The sequence below is a fragment of the Protobothrops mucrosquamatus genome, unplaced genomic scaffold (genome assembly GCF_001527695.2).
Source record: "Protobothrops mucrosquamatus isolate PMUCROS unplaced genomic scaffold, P.Mucros_1.0 scaffold16520, whole genome shotgun sequence".
Taxonomy (NCBI): domain Eukaryota; kingdom Metazoa; phylum Chordata; class Lepidosauria; order Squamata; family Viperidae; genus Protobothrops; species Protobothrops mucrosquamatus.
In genome coordinates, this window is record NW_015402285.1 from 1,356 (window position 1) to 3,933 (window position 2,578).

A 2,578-nucleotide genomic window follows, 5' to 3' on the forward strand; every position below is an offset into this window, starting at 1 on the left:
AAGGTCTATTGCTACAAATGAAGAGCTAGTAAAATTTAATATATAGGCCTGGAAGCTCAGATTTGTTCCAAAGATGGCACCAATTAAAGGGAGAACTCATGCATCTAAATAAATGTGCTTTTCTTGCATGTCAGAATGCTGCTGGCAAAACAGCAACTTCATACATTAACAAGCAGGAAACAGCTAATTAGCTTCTGAATAATACTTTAAAGTAGATATTGCTCAAATGGAGCTAGACATACACATTGCACAGGATATGTTTACCTAAAATAAAATTGTACTGGGCAAGCTGAGCATTTCTGATCTTCTTATTCAGAGTACAACCAGGGTCCACATCAACATCCGCCATTAAGCCAGCATCATGGAACTGTTGCTTCACCTTTGAGAGAATCAAATTAGCAATGTTTAGATTATGTTTAAAGCAAACATCTGGAGAAAAAGGCATTTGGGGGTTTGCAATTCTTCAAATCAAAATAGCAAGTTGTGCTTCACAAATATGGCATTTGGAAATCACAGAGTCTGTAATCAAATTAATATTTAAAAGTTAAGCCCTACAATATTTATATGGTAAGTATTTGGATAACATGTTTTTCAAAGATATGCAGGTATATGCAGAGATGAAAGCAAATTGTGACTCTGATCTATATAGATTACTCAAGAACATAGCAATAAAGTTTTTCCATTGGAAACATTACATGCATGCATAAATACACATATAACTGCAGTCAACTTCCCTAAACACCCAAGCAGAACAGCCTTTAATCACACTTAAATAGACAAATCTCTCCAAACATTCCTCTCTATTGGACAGCTAGCGATCCACTTCTCAGTTCCCTTTTGACAAATGTTCACTTTCAAAATGGATTTGTAAATCAGGCCAAACTGGGAGCTACTGTACATATAAAGAGTGGTTTGCATCTGTTCTTGTGTGGGTTTTGTTTATATTCCTAAAAGGATTTCTGGACTTTAGTCTCTGACAACATAGAATCCATCTATGCTGCCCTCAAAAAGCAAGACTTTTTCGCCAAGGAGTTTGCCATTCTCTTTTTGGATATTGTTCACATCTTTAGGTGTACCTGAGTTGATTCTGCATATAGAACAAAATAAAATTTAAAACTTACCTTTTGTGCATATTCATCACACGTTGGTCCAACTGGTATTACCATCACTTGCTGAGGAGATATCCAGAGTGGCCTTGCACAAGAAAGAAGCAACAGAAATCATTACTATATGTTTGATGATAACAGCTGATTATTGCTACCTTTGGGGGGAGGGTTAGCAATAATAACCGCCTGCATTGCTATTAATTGTAAGAATTTCTTAGAAAGTACACACAGAATGGGCTTCAAAATTGTACATTTCTTACAGAATCAGAAAAGGAATTATTCTTTGTAGCTCAGAATAGGTCAGATCCTGATCTGATATCCTAATTCTACCAACTAATTGAGATTGAACGAATTTTCTAAATCAAATGTAACAGGTTTCTTACATGGCTTTAATAAGATGGTGTCATAAGTTAAGTTTTTTCAGCACCATTGTAACTTTGAATGGGTGCTAAACAAATGGCTGTAAGTCAAGGATTACCTGTAACTGCAACTATATGGACATCTGAATAAAAGCTGCATTGAGTGGTTGGAAGACCACCTGTTCCCTAAATAGTTATGGCTTCCAAAGAATAAAAATTCCCCCACTGGGTGGGTGACAGATTCACAGGCCGCTCATAGACTCAAGCAAAACCAGATCTCATTAAATCCTCCCCTGCAGTCCGGCTGCAAGGTAAAAAGATTTTCCTTTGATTTGAGAGCAGCTGTAATTAAATCTGCAGGCTTAAAATGCAATTAATCTTAACCCTGGTACATTGAAACAGCTCGTGGTTTGAAGTTCACAATCTTCCAACAACTGCAGTTAAAATCAGTTTGTTGATCAAGATTCGATCGTGGCCAAGTAGCTCCCAAAGGCTGCACAGAGGAGATGGAAGAGAGAATGTGCAAACCCAGGAAGAAGGTAAGGTTCTTTTCTATGACACATTTTGATTTATTACAATGTCTAAATGCAGCCCCCTTATTTAGGGTTGTTGTAGGGAAAATAGCAAGCAGGGACATTATACACACCACCTTGAATTGTATGGAGTACGATTATAATAATAATTGTAACTGACAGTTGTGATTTCATATGTTTGTGTACAGGTAGTCCTAGACTTATGACCACAATGAAGCTCGTTGATGAGCAAGACAGTCAGTAACTGAGTTGTGCCCCATTTTACACCTTTTTTGCCACAGTTGTTAAGTGAATCTGGGTTCCCCCATTGACTTTGCTTGTCGGAAGCCAGTTATATTACAGTGCAATTATCATAAATACATCCACTTGTCAAGCACCCAAATTTTGATCACTTGCCCATGAGAATGTTGAAATGGTAAGTGTGAAAACTGGTCATGAGTCCCTTTTTTTCAGTGTGGTAACTCTGAATGGTCACTAAATGAATCGTTGTAAGTCGAGGACTACCTGTATAAAATAAAAATACAATACCATTTGCCTCCATAGTTTTCAGTCAGGATAGCAATCATTCTCTCCACCGATC

At 37.2% G+C, this 2,578-nt stretch overlaps 1 long non-coding RNA gene across 1 annotated transcript; it reads right to left on the reverse strand.

Moving 5' to 3' along the window:
- Positions 1–273: 273 nt before the first annotated feature.
- LOC107301776 lies at positions 274–2,578 on the reverse strand. Its single transcript, XR_001549327.1, has 3 exons — positions 2,527–2,578; positions 1,122–1,194; positions 274–379 (listed from the first exon to the last, which is right to left on the reverse strand). It is a non-coding gene; the product is annotated as an uncharacterized LOC107301776 (long non-coding RNA).